The following is a 14,136-nucleotide window of genomic DNA, read 5'->3' as shown; positions in this document are numbered from 1 at the left end:
AGAAACACATCCCTTATTTTAAGTGTTTATAAAATCCCCTAACGGAAAAATGAATGGTGGAAAAACGATTGGGACCAGTGCCCTGTTTGACCGCCAGGTTTTGTGGGTATTATGACTCATACTGTGGTACTCTATGCACACGTTATTTTGGAACGTCACTGTGATCACGGCGAGTTAGTTGCAATTGTGTTTCAATTCCAATAAACATTTGTGCAACGCTAGCGAATGCTCTGAGGTAATTCACTATTGTTGACGGAAGACGTGGAACGGAAACAGAGTCGCGCACAACCGGAAGGTTGCAAGTTCAAATCCCAGAGCTGACAAGGTACAAATCTGTCATTCTGCCCCTGAACAGGCAGTTAACCCACTGTTCCTGGGCAGTCATTGGGGCGCTCCTTGTTATAAGTTTGTATGAAAGAGAGAAACTCATCGCTATATATGCGTTTCATGACAATTTAGCTCAGTCAGAACTTGTGGCTAGCATGAGTCCATTTGATGACAGCCGTGAGTGATGGTGAGTGGGAATGACAAGTCAGTGGCTGACAGCGCATCATCTGCTGCTTGAACGACAACACTGCATCATGTGTGACGAGAAAACTGCAGAAAAAAAGATGCGGTAAACCGAGAAGGGGACGGGCATCTCCCTCTCACACTTGCACAGCTGCCAAACTGAGAAGAGACTGCTGCATAAGCAGAAGGCGCACTGAACAGAAGAGCAGATGCACTTGGCCAAATCAATTCCAGTAATTAATGAAACAATTATACATTTACACTGACATGTCGTGAAGCGGCCATTAACAGGTCCACAACCCACTTTGGGTTGCGACCCATACTTTAAGGCTGGCCTATAGGGAGGAGGTCAGAGACCTGGCCATGTGGTGCCAGGACAACAACCTCTCCCTCAATGTGATCAAGACAAAGGAGATGATTGTGGACTACAGGAAAAGGAGAACCAAGCATGCCCTCATTCTCATCGACGGGGTTGTAGTGGAGCAGGTTGAGAGCTTCAAGTTCCTTGGTGTCCACATCACCAACACACTAACATGGTCCAAGCACACCAAGACAGTCGTGAGGCGGGCACGACAAAACCTATTTCCCCTCAGGAGACTGAAAAGATTTGGCATGGGTCCTCAGATCCTCAAAAGTTCTACAGCTGCATCATCGAGAGCATCCTGGTTGCATCAATGCCTGGTATGGCAACTGTTTGGCCTCCGACCGCAAGGCACTACAAAGGATAGTGCGTACGGCCCAGTACATCACTGGGGCTTCCTAATTGCATTGCCCCCCCCCCCCGGTGGCCCCACACCGGTACCCCCTCTATATAGCCTCGCTATTGTTATTTTACTGCTGCTCTTTAATTATTTGTTACTATTCTTTCTTTATTTGGTGGTATTTTTCTTAAAACTGCGTTGTTGTTTAAGGGCTCGTAAGTAAGCATTTCACTGTAAGGTCTGCACCTGTTGTATTCGGCGCATATGACAAATACAATTTGATTTGATTTGAAGTACATATCCAGAAACCAAATGGCTTCTTTGTATCCCAATGCCTTTGTTGCCCTGAGAGTTCTCCTCACACTCCCTATGACAGTGGAAAGTGGAAAGCGCACATTCTCCAAGCTCAAACTCATCAAAAACACCCTGCACTCTACTATTATCAGGTATGAAGGTAAGACCCAGATGCAGACATCGTGGTTTAATAATCCAACAAGTGTAGGTAATAGACAGGTCAAGGCAGGCAGGGGTCAATAATCCAGAGGTGGGGCAACGTTACCGGACGGCAAGTAGGCTCAGGGTCAGAGTAGGCAGGGTCAATAATCCAGAGGTGGGGCAACGTTACCGGACGGCAGGTAGGCTCAGGGTCAGGGTAGGCAGGGTCAATAATCCAGAGGTGGGGCAACGTTACCGGACGGCAAGTAGGCTCAGGGTCAGAGTAGGCAGGGTCAATAATCCAGAGGTGGGGCAACGTTACCGGACGGCAAGTAGGCTCAGGGTCAGAGTAGGCAGGGGTCAATAATCCAGAGGTGGGGAAACGTTACCGGACGGCAAGTAGACTCAGGGTCAGAGTAGGCAGAGGTCAATAATCCAGAGGTGGGGCAACATTACCGGACGGCAAGTAGGCTCAGGGTCAGGGTAGGCAGGGGTCAATAATCCAGAGGTGGGGCAACGTTACCGGACGGCAAGTAGGCTCAGGGTCAGGGTAGGCAGGGGTCAATAATCCAGAGGTGGGGCAACGTTACCGGACGGCAAGTAGGCTCAGGGTCAGGGTAGGCAGGGGAAAATAATCCAGAGGTGGGGCAACGTTACCGGACGGCAAGTAGGCTCAGGGTCAGGGTAGGCAGGGGAAAATAATCCAGAGGTGGGGCAACGTTACCGGACGGCAAGTAGGCTCAGGGTCAGGGTAGGCAGGGGTCAATAATCCAGAGGTGGGGCGAAGCCAAGAGGGCGAGAAAAAGAGAGACTGGGAAAAGTAGGAGCAGAGACAAAACCGTTGGTTGACTTGACAAACAAGACAAACTGGCAACAGACAAACAGAGAACATAGGTTTAAATACACAGGGGATAATAGGGAAGATGGGCGACACCTGGAGGCGGGTGGAGACAATCACAAAGACAGGTGAAACAGATCAGTGTTACAACTATGAATCAAGAGAGACTCAATGGAATCGCGACCACGTCAATTGAGTACGAGTTGTCTTGCAAAATCAACCTCCAAGAAACAGTGCTTGCTTTTGCTACCAGGCAGGCCAGGCGAGTCAACAGGTCTTTGAATAAATGGTAAGCATTAATCATACACTTGCATTAATTCTATCACAGAGTAATGTGTGCGATTTCTCTATCTATCGCCTTTGTATTTTTTAGATTTCAGATTTTTTTAGATTTAGACGACATCCTATTCTCTCTCTCTCTCACCCCCACACACACTCTCTCTCCCCTCTCTCTATCTCTCTCTCTCTCTGATTTCAGGACCATGGACAGCTTCCAATGCAATGCAGCACCACAGCAGAGGAAAGAGGCCCTCTCGGGCCACAAAATAAAGAAATGCTGAAATTGATGTTGAACAATTAAATTTGATTTGTAAATTAACGAAATTTGTTAAGGCTTGGTCATTGACATAAAAGCTTATTTTACACTGCTCCAGCGAAACTAGGCCCCCATGCATTTATAAAAGCAGTTGTTTCCAAAGCTCAAATTATCTAATTATTTTTTACAGTTGTAGAGGAATATGACATGTTATGTTAAATATTTTAAAGAAAAGTGTTATTTTTATTGTAATTTATTGTAACAATTGTGGGGTCGTGTCATGTGTGATAACGGGTGACATATTATTATTAAGAAACTCAGTTTCCTACTATAGGCAGGTGGCTGCATAGTGATTGCAACATTGTAAATATCCGATGCAGGGGTTAAAGTAAAATTCCCTTCTGCCGGATAAGGGACCTCCTAAATCTGCATGCGCCCATCAACATTTTGTATGGGTCTAATCATAGAATTACATATATAATTGGAGCCTATTACTTCTTATTCGAAATATAAGTGGTAAGCCTACCTGTTTGACAGACACAATAATGCTATCCATAGATTTCAGTATAGACAAATCCTCCAATACTCTCGCATGCACTGTCTCATGCACACAAATACTTTCGAATCTGGGAAGGGCTTGGTGTGTTTGGTTAAAACCAGGGTTCGAAATGAGTGAGGGTATCCCATACCCTTTGTTGAAGAAAAGGGCAAAAGGATATCTACTGTCTGCTTTATATTTTGAAACAAATACATAAAAAGTATCCATATTATATAAAGCGTTCTATAACAATGCGTAACTCGGTGACTGCACGCGTGCGCCATCATGCATAAGTTTATTTTGTCCCCCCACACCAAACGGGATCACAACACGCAGGTTAAAATATCAAAACAACAACTTTGAACCAATTACATTAATCTGGGGACAGGTCGAAAAGCATTAAACATGTATGGCAATTTAGCTAGCAAAGCTTGCACGTGCTAGCTAATTTGTTCTATTTAGCTAGCTTGCTGTTGCTAGCTATTTTGTCCTGGGATATAAACATTGAGTTGTTATCTTACCTGAAATGCACAAGGTCTTCTACTCCGACAATTAATCCACACATAAAATGGTCAACCGAATTGTTTCTAGTCATCTCTCCTCCTTGCAGCACGATCTGCATCAGAAATAGAAAGGACTTCTATTTTAGCCCTTGGCAACGCAGACACTCATTGGTTCGCGCGAGCAGTGTGGGTGCAATAATTGAAAAACATGGATTTCTACATTTATTTTGCAAGGCTCGCGCACACGACGTGTCCGGTCTGGTCAGCATGTTATGGTAAGAACATGCTTTAAAATGCCCATGAAAGACGTGACTCCGATTGATATAGGGATATATTGATTCATCTCTGACATTCTGAAGCTGAGCAGCAGCCTATAATATAATATAAATAAAATGTTTGTATAAACCCAGGCAGCTCTGTCTGTCTGTCTGTCTGTCTGTCTGTCTGTTAGAATATGTCTGTCTGTCTGTAAGAATATGTCTGTCTGTCTCTGTCTGTAAGAATATGTCTGTCTGTCTGTCTGTCTGTAAGAATATGTCTGTCTGTTTGTCTGTCTGTAAGAATATGTCTGTCTGTCTGTCTGTCCGTAAGAATATGTCTGTCTGTCTGTCTGTCTGTCTGTCTGTCTGTCTGTCTGTAAGAATATGTCTGTATGTCTGTCTGTCTGTATGCTGAAATAAATCAAGTCTACGCTTCTCACTCAGTATCAAACCTACTTCCCCTTGATGTTTGTTTTCTTCTCTCTTTTACCTTGGCTGTAGTTACATCCAACCAAATGGGCAGCCCAGATTTCATTCAAGAGCTGCTGCCGGCTGCAGAGAAGACAGCGCTGTTGTACAACATCTCCTACCTGTGCCTGGCCAAATTCCCAACTCTGGAGAGAATCATCAGAGGCAATGCTATTGAGGCCCAGCTGCTGTTCTCCTCTTCTCAATCTCTGCTGCTGCTGGTATTTCAATCATTCTGTTTATAGCGACACAAACTATTCATTTATAATATGAGATCCTGAGGACATCATTGACTTTGTGCTTTGTGATATTTTCTTATCAACAGTGTGTTGGCACCAGTGACAACATTGTGAATACATTATTCCCCATGCTTAAGACTGCTGTGATGAAAAAAAGCCTGTTTTAGCTGTCAGATTCCTGGAGAAGGCCAAGCGGTGGATCCATGACATCATCAAAGTTGAGCAGATAGTGAAAAAGCAGATAGTGGAGATAGTGAAACATATACACTCAATAAACATTCAGATCAGAGCACATTGCAGGTAGAAAAAAAGTTTTAAATGTGTAATTAAATTGACTATGTTATAGTAATATCAGTTGGGGCTGCTGAGGGGAGGACGGCTCATAATGATGGCTGAAATGGAGTGAATGGAATGGTTTTAAACAAGTGAAAACCATATGTCCATTCTCTCCATTCTGGCCATTATTATGAGCCGTCCTACCCTCAGCAACCTCCACTGAGCAGTGCATGTTTTTATGGAAAAGGTCATTTAGCTCCTACGAACAATTAGAAGCTACACTACAACTTCCACACTCCATCACTAGGTGGCAGCAGCAACTGGGCCAGATGCTGTACAAAATCTTGAATCTTGATAAGCACACATGTGCAGGCAATCGTGAGGTTTGGCAGTTAGTGTGAGATAGGTGGCCTCTCGGCCTGCCAGTTTTGATTTTGGACATGCCTATTTGTAGTTTTCCATTTTGAACATATTCATTTCTGTCACCATGAACAAATTATGTTGGTACATGTGCTGTCTCCTGGGCACATCCATACAGTCCACATATTCTGATTTATCACATTAATTCAGGTTATATACCTTTTAGCTAGGCCTAGGACTCCTAGCCTAAGCGAGTATGTATAAAAATCAGAAGCTAGCTTGTTGGTTTTGTAACAATATAGAAGCAAACTCTTCGATGGCTGATCAAATTGTCAACATTTGTATTGTGTTCTTATTATGGTCTTTATCTACACCGAACTCAATAGAGAGGTGGGGAGCGTCACCAGCAAAGTTATTTCCAAAAGCACGATTCAGAGAAGAAGAAGGAAAAGCTTACCAATGAAGAGAAAGGTCTGACTTCCTTGGATACTGCTGAACAGGTGATGGTACTCTTCCAGAACAATGTAGCAGTGCCTGTACTATAGGCCTATATCATTAGCTGACAGATTAATATTGGATATGTAAATGACCCTGCTCAACATAACGTAACAAAATGAATTAAGGGTTATTTAGGTCAGTATTTCTCAAATTATTGCTTGGGGGCTACCTACTGAAGGGACTCCAACCTTGATGGAGACCATAGCTCATTTATCTCCCCTGGTTTACCCCATAGGCTTGGGAGAGCTTTGGAGGGGGGTGCCAAAACATCATGGGCATGTTTTGTGTCAAGTCCAAGGGTGCCTACAAGTTCCTGGAGACCAGCCCATCCTCTCTCACTCAGGAAGAGTGGCAGAGTCCAGCTGCATGCCTTCTACCCTGCATATGAGGCCAAGCCAGCTCTGGAGGACAAGCCAGCTCTGGAGGACAAGCCAGCTCTGGAGGACAAGCCAGCTCTGGAGGACAAGCAAGCTCTGGAGGACAAGCAAGCTCTGGAGGACAAGCCAGCTCTGGAGGACAAGCAAGCTCTGGAGGACAAGCCAGCTCTGGAGGACAAGCAAGCTCCAAGTTGCTCAGGCCTGTCTGGAGAGTAATTCATGTTTGCATCCACCAGGTTAACAATACATTAGTTATTTTGCTGATCTTATACTTACATGATGGCATGTTGTTTCTGGGCATAATGACACACTGTGCAACTACAGTGCCCTCTGTAATGATTGGGACAGTGAATACATTTTTCTTCTTTTCACTCTGTACCACAGCACTTCAGATTTTAAATGATAATTCATTTTAGGGTATTTTCATCCATATCGGGTGACCTCTTGAAATTACAGCACTTTTTGTACATAGTGCCCCGTTTTATGGGACCAAAAGTATTGGAACAAAATCTTTGTGTATTACAGTTTTTCTCATTCGCTTTGGTGCATTTCTTCGATCAAAAGTGCAATTCTTGATACTACTTGTACAAATTCCAAATAATCTAGTCACTTGTGCACATCAATAAAGCAATTTCTTATTCCTTTGAACAAATTGCAATTGATAATGTACAAGTGTCAGCTTTTTTCCACATTATCAATTGCTCATGTCATGTTGATCAAAATATAGTAGATGGTTCTCTGTTGAATAGTCTTACCCCTCAAAACATCTAGGCATTAGTTCCTTGCATAAGCCATTACATGCAAAATTGTTTAACTATTTGTCATAAACTGTCAAGCATAGTTTTACACATTTCTATTAGACCTTTTGTACAAAAACGTGAATTGATGAATCGTGCAGGTGAAATTGACCCTCACTCATGAAGGAATGTAAAGTGTTAGTTCAACCAACAATCAACCAGTTGTCTAAATTGCTCAAAAGTGCATCTCATGAAGAATCAATTGGCAAGCATATATAGACAGACCACAACACAGAGTTGCAATTTTCCAATAATGGATGGACCAGGAAACGAACAGGGTCAACAGCCAAGAGGAGGAAGAAGAGGAGCAAGGATGCGTGGTTGAAGGCAAAACAGAGGAAGAGGCAGAAGAGGACATAGGCGCATATCTGATGACATAAGGGCCACTATTGTAGACCATGTTGTCAATCATGGCTTTACAATGGCTGAGGCGGGTCGAAGGGTGCAGCCGAATATTGGGAGATCAACCGTGTCCTCAATAGTTCAAACGTTTCGAAGAGAGAACAGGTATATCCACCAATGTACAGTGCACTGTTACTGTATATAAGCAGTATACTGTATACTTCCTACAATGCTTCATATTACAGTAGTCCACTTGTATTTCACAGCATACAGAAATATACTCTATACACATACATACTGCACCTTACATGCACCCACCTGTATGTTTTACAGTAAAATGTGTGTTCGCATAGTTATTGTCTATGTGAAAGTGTGTGATGTATCACTGAATTTTTCCCCACATAGGGCTGCAAGATGACCTCAAACCGGTGGCAGAGGACGCCGTTTCACACCTCAACAGGAGGAGGCTATTTGCACCATGGTCCGAGCAAACAATGCCATGAGACTCAGGGAAATACAAAGGACCATTATAGAAGACAATGATGTCTTTGAAAACATCCATACGGTTAGCATCTCAACCATCGACAGGGTGCTGCATAGAAACCAGATGAGTATGAAACAGCTGTACTGTGTACCATTCCAAAGGAATGAGGTCAGAGTTAAGGAGCTACGGTACCCGTATGTACAGGTAAAACATAGATCTATGTAACTACTTTACAGCAACATTTTATAGTGACACATAGTACAGTAAGCATAAACTGCATACAGTTCCATTGCTGTGGAAGGAACATGCAATATATGTACATTTTATGTCACTCTTCCTTACCAAAACAAATTAAACTGTGTGTTTTGAGATATAGCGTATAATGGAGTTGGAATCAAGTGAACCCTCTCACAACTTTGTATACGTGGATGAGGCTGGCTTCAACCTGACCAAATGCAAAAGGCGGGGTCGGAATATCATTGTTCACAGCTACTGTGGATTTGCAAGGCCAACGGGGAGGAAATATCACCATGTGTGCTGCTATTTCGGAGCATGGTGTCCTAACCCATATCCCCCTTATAGGGCCATACAACACCCAGCATCTACTCAACTTTTTAGACTCTCTACAGGGCTCTCATCCCTGATGATGAGAGGGGTCTGTTTAGAGATCATTTGCCTTTGTGCCCCTTGGGTTGTCCAGTCTCTTTCAATCAATAACCCACATACAGTAATATGTAAATAGTACTGTTGAAATTGATATATGCCATAGAAGTGCAGCCTTGTGCATTTTCAATACAGTAACTGTCATCCAAACTGCAGCCTAAGTTTACATCAGGTAATACTGTCAAAGTACACAGTTACATTGACAACATGCCTAAACATTTTGATGACCTTGTTCGTGAACAATGACTCAATGACTTATCATTCTGATGACACTGACATGATCATTGGCATGAATATTTACTTTTGAGAGATGTACTAAGGATTTTTAGTGACTGACTAGCTTTAGAAACATATCTATTGTATATTGCAGTTTGTACAAATTGTTCTGAGAAATGCACTTATTATTTTGCACATGTTAGGGATGATGTGAAAAATGCACCAAAGCGACTGAGAAAAACGTAGTAGTCAAAAGTTTAATATTTGGTCCCATATTCCAAGCACACAATGACTACATCAAGCTTGCGACTCTACAAACTGCTAGATGCTTTTGCTGTTTGTTTTGGTTGTGTTTCAGATTATTTTGTGCCCAATAGAAATTAATAGTAAATAATGTATTGTTGTCATTTCAGAGTCACTTTTATTGTAAATAATAGTAGAATTTGTTGCTAAATACTTCTACATTAATGTGGATGCTACTGAATTAACTGTGAGTAATGATGAGTGAGAAAATTACAGACTCACAAATATCATAACCACCCCCCCCAAAAAAGAATGCTGACATTCATAGTTATTGTAATGGTGAGAGGTTAGCACGTCTTGGGGGTCTGATATTATTGGGCCCAATAATTACGAAGGGCACTGTATATCCAATCATTTTATGTGTTCAGCCCAGAAGTAAGAAACCCCAAAAGGTGTTATTCCAAACATAACCTAAGAGAGCGAGAAAATAATGTAAAAGAAATTATAGAAAAAACAAATAGACTGATATGCAGGTCAACTGAAGTAAGCCTTGTTGTACAACTATGCAAAATATGCATGTGACATGTTGCAAATGTTTCCAATGTGGAAAAAAAAGATGTGAGATTTGAAAAATTGAAAAATCTAACGGCATGTGATGCAGGTCAACAGAGGTGAAAATAATAATTTTTATGTGAAAAACTATATACAAGTCATATATTTTACTCTACAACATCATTGAATATTAATTTATACATATAGGGTAGTTATATACTGTTATATACTATTATTGGAGTGATTGAACTCAAACGTGAAAAAAAGTATTTTGTTTTGTTTGACATACTTTACAAAATATTGTTGTTTCTTGTGAAAAGTTCTGTCGACTGTTGGAGAGAGTTCTTTAGCATTGTATTTAGAGTGAGAGAAAAAATGAACTGACAAACCGTTTTTTTTTGGCCATGATGATACCAGTTTCCTTCAAGGTTCAAAGTTACAGTAGTTGAGGTTAGTTAGTGCTTACGTACACAGGCAGACACTATACTTCCACTTCCACAGCCCATCCCTAGGTGGCAGCAGCAACCAGGTACAGATGATGGGCCTGGCTTGCTAAGTGTTGATTGGGCACAGGTGTTGGCCATCAGTGTGAGAGAGGTGGACAAGAGCCTCTCGGCATGGCAGGTTGTTTGGTTAAACCTTAAGTTCTGACAAGCCATTTTGTTTCCTTTTTGAATGTAGTAACTTCTGTCACCAATACAATATTGTGGCCAAATGTTTTCCTCAAAGTTTATTTTAATTCGAAGTAGGATAGCAGGCTTCAGGAGAAATATTCTAATATTTTCATGGCATGGTTTAGGTCCACTCAACTCCTTAATAGGGAAAGGTAAATGCCAATAAATACACAGCCATTCTGAGTGATAAACCTTCAACCTATGGTGAAGAATTTCTATCCTGATGGGTGTGGTCAAGTAGTCACTGAATGGTTTGATGAGCATGAAAACAATGTAAACCATATGCCATGGCTTTCTCAGTTGTCAGATATTAACACAATTGAACATTTATGATAGAGTTTTCCACTACCATCAACAAAACACCAAATTATGGAATGTATCATGAAATCCCTCCAATCCCTCCAATAGATCAGGATAATCAGGTTAAATATCATAAAGCCAGGCCTATGATCCCAAGACATGGCAAATGTAATGTTACCAGTAGGCTGACTAGGTGGTTTTGTTATATAACACAATAAAATGCAACAAAGTAAAAAGAGTGGTTCCTACTTTCCCATAGGCACACATAAAACATGATGATTTGAACATTGTCATTCAAAAGTGTTCCTTCTCTTCCCATTCACTCTCTATGGGAATGTTCCCAGAAAGTCTGGGTCAGAGTAGGTACTAAGCTCTGGGGTCTCAGCATGCTGCTTCAGCCAATCAATCACCAGTGTATAATTGAAATAGAGCAGCTGTGAATTATGCAAAATATGAGCTCTACACTGAGTGGACAAAACATTAGGAACATCTTCCTACTATTGAGTTGCACCCGCTTTTGCCCTCAGCAAAAGCCTCAATTTGTCAGGGCATGGACTCTACAAAAGTGTCGAAAGCTCTCCACAGAGTTGCTGGCCCATGTTGACTCCAATGTTTCCAACAGTTGTCAAGTTGGCTGGATGTCCTTTGGGTGGTGGATCATTCTTGACACACACAGGAAACTGTTGAGCTTGAAAAACACAGCAGTGTTACAGTTCTTGACACACTCAAACCAGTGTGCCTGGCAGCTACTTGCATACCCGTTCAAAGGCACTTAAATGTTTTGTCTTGCCCATTCAACTTCTGAATGGAACACATACACAATCCATGTCTTAATTGTCTCAAGGCTTAAATATCCTTCTTTAACCCGTCTCCTCCCCTTAACCTACACTGATTGAAGTAGATGTCTTTTTTGTTTACAATGACGGCCTACCAAAAGGCAAAAGGCCTCCTGCGGGGACGGGGGCCTGGGATTAAAATAAATAAGTACAATATAAATATAGGACAAACACACATCACAACAAGAGAGACATCACAACACTGCATTAAGAGAGACCTAAGACAACAACATAGCAAGGCAGCATCACATGACAACACAGCATGGTAGCAACACAACATGGTAGCAGCACAAAACATGGTACAAACATTATTGGGCACAGTCAACAGCACAAAGGTCAAGAAGGTAGAGACAACAATACATCACACAAAGTAGCCACAACTGTCAGTAAGAGTGTCCATGATTGAGTCTTTGAATGAAGAGATTGAGATAAAACTGTCCAGTTTGAGTGTTTGTTGCAGCTCGTTCCAGTCACTAGCTGCAGTGAACTGAAAAGGAGAGCAACCCAGGGATGTGTGTGCTTTGGGGACCAGTAGATATCTCAGATAGGGGGGAGTGAGGCCTAAGAGGGTTTTATAAATAAGCATCAACCAGTTGGTTTTGCAACCAGTACACAGAGATGACCAGTTTACAGAGGAGTATAGAGTGCGGTGATGTGTCCTATAAGGAGCATTGGTGGTAAATCTGATGGCCGAATGGTAAAGAACATCTAGCCTCTCGAGAGCACCCTTACCTTCCGATCTATAAATGATGTCTCCTTAATCTAGCATGGGTAGGATGGTGATCTGAATCAGGGTTAGTTTGGCAGCTGGGGTGAAAAAGGAACGATTACGATAGAGGAAACCAAGTCTAGATTTAACTTTAGCTTGCAGCTTTGATATGTGCTGAGAGAAGGACAGTGTACTGTCTAGACACACTCCCAGGTACTTGTATGAGTTGACTACCTCAAGCTCTAAACCCTCAGAGGTAGTTCTAACACCTGTGGGAAGAGGTGCATTCTTCTTACCAAACCACATGACCTTTGTTTTGGAGGTGTTCAGAACAAGGTTAAGGGTAGAGAAAGCCTGTTGGACACTAAGAAAGCTTTGTTGTAGAGCATTTAGCACAAACTCCGGGGAGCTGAGTATAAGACTGTATCATCTGCACATAAATGGATGAGAGAGCTTCCTACTGCCTGAGCTATGTTGTTGATGTAAATTGAGAAGAGTGTGGGGCCCAGGATTGAGCCTTGGGGTACTCCCTTGGTGACAGGCAGTGGCTGAAAGAGCAGATTTTCTGACTTTATACACTGCACTCTGAGAGAGGTAGTTAGCAAACCAGGCCAAAGACCCCTCAGAGACACCAATTAGCCGGCCCACAAGAGTGGAATGGTCTACCGTATCAAAAGCTTTGGCCAAGTCAACAAAAATAGCTGCACAACATTGCTTAGAATCAAGGGCAATGGTGACATCATTAAGGACCTTTAAGGTTACAGTGACACATCCATAACCTGAGCAGAAAAAAAGCCAATCAGTTCATTATTGACACATTTTTCCAACACTGTTGATAAACAGGGCAAAATAGAAATAGGCCTATAACAGTTAGGATCAGCTTGATCTCCCCTTTAAATAAAGGATGAACTGTGGATGCTTTCCAAGTAATGGGAACCTCTCCAGAAAGGAGAGACAGGTTAAAAAGGTTGGAGATAGGCTTGGTGATTATAGGGGCAGGAAAGGGTCTCAACCATCTGAACCAGATGTTTTTTTGTGGTCAAGTTTAAGAAGCTGCTTTAGCACCTTAGATTCAGTATCTGCCTAAAGGGAGAGACTTTATAGCTGGGCAGGGGAAATGAGGGAGAAGCATCAGGGATAGTCACATCAGATGGGGTGGGAGATGAGGAAATGTTGGATGGGAAAGGAGGCATGGCTGAGTCAAATAGGAATCCTGACTTAATGAAGTGGTGGTTAACAGATGTAACAGGTGACATCAATAAGAGATCATAACTTTCACCTAGACTCACCTGGTCAGTATGTCATGGAAAGAGCTGGTGTTCATAATGTTTACTCAGTGAATACTCTCACTGAAGAAAACCCTTAGTCCCTCTCCTGAACACTACAACCTAGTCCACTTCCGGTTTGCTCTGTCTGTGTCTGTGTGTGTCTGTGTCTGTGTGCGTCTGTGTGTGTCTGTGTCTGTGTCTGTGTTTGTGTGTGTGTGTGTGGCAATAAAGTGTGAATTGTATCCCTGTTTCTTACTGTTCCTTTCCATCCACTTACTGGGACGCCGGGACAGTTGCATCTATATCAAAATCGGCACCTCTTTCTGAGACCACCATATGGTGTCGCTATTTTTCATGGTCCTTCAAGCCGGATAGGTGCAATTGTCCTGGATTACGACCACGAGCGACAGGATGCAGTTCATACCGCATGTCATAACCCAGACCAGGCGTACACGCCATCGAGAAGAGGAGGAACAGGAGCTACGGAAGCTCCAGCACATGGGGAAAAGGCTCC

The 14,136-nt window shown here is 42.4% G+C and overlaps 1 pseudogene; it reads left to right on the top strand.

The window, feature by feature from the left end:
• Nucleotides 1-1,523: 1,523 nt before the first annotated feature.
• Nucleotides 1,524-6,754, top strand: LOC135527256 (uncharacterized; annotated as a pseudogene).
• The last annotated feature ends 7,382 nt before the right edge of the window (nt 6,755-14,136 follow it).

The sequence above is a fragment of the Oncorhynchus masou genome, chromosome 32 (assembly GCF_036934945.1).
Source record: "Oncorhynchus masou masou isolate Uvic2021 chromosome 32, UVic_Omas_1.1, whole genome shotgun sequence".
NCBI classification, from domain to species: domain Eukaryota; kingdom Metazoa; phylum Chordata; class Actinopteri; order Salmoniformes; family Salmonidae; genus Oncorhynchus; species Oncorhynchus masou.
The sequence above is the reverse complement of the archived record's forward strand: the minus strand, read 5'-3'. Positions and strand labels throughout refer to the sequence as shown.